This window comes from Gavialis gangeticus, unplaced genomic scaffold, assembly GCF_001723915.1.
Source record: "Gavialis gangeticus isolate Ggan-Ray unplaced genomic scaffold, GavGan_comp1, whole genome shotgun sequence".
NCBI lineage: Eukaryota > Metazoa > Chordata > Crocodylia > Gavialidae > Gavialis > Gavialis gangeticus.
The window spans coordinates 108,893-109,092 of record NW_017728973.1 but is presented as its reverse complement, the minus strand read 5'-3'; the positions used below and the strand labels follow the sequence as shown (position 1 = coordinate 109,092).

Genomic DNA, 200 nt, shown 5'->3' with positions numbered 1-200 from the left:
GGGGTGTGGCGCTCTATGTCAAGGAGCAATACACATCCTCTGCCAGCAAAATGGGGTCAGAGGGGCAAGCTGAAGTGCTCTGGGTCAAGATACAAGGTAGCTGTGGGGAGAGGAATCTAACAGTGGGGGTCTACTACAGAACACCCAACCAAGGGGAGAAGCTGGACAGGGAATTTTCGGGCCAGCTTGCAGAGGCACTT

The 200-nt window shown here is 54.5% G+C and overlaps 1 protein-coding gene across 5 annotated transcripts in view; it reads right to left on the bottom strand.

The window, feature by feature from the left end:
- BRCA1 (BRCA1, DNA repair associated) overlaps positions 1–200 on the bottom strand; it is a 65,434-nt gene that overhangs the window by 31,818 nt on the left and 33,416 nt on the right. The gene's annotated exons all lie outside the window — the stretch shown is intronic.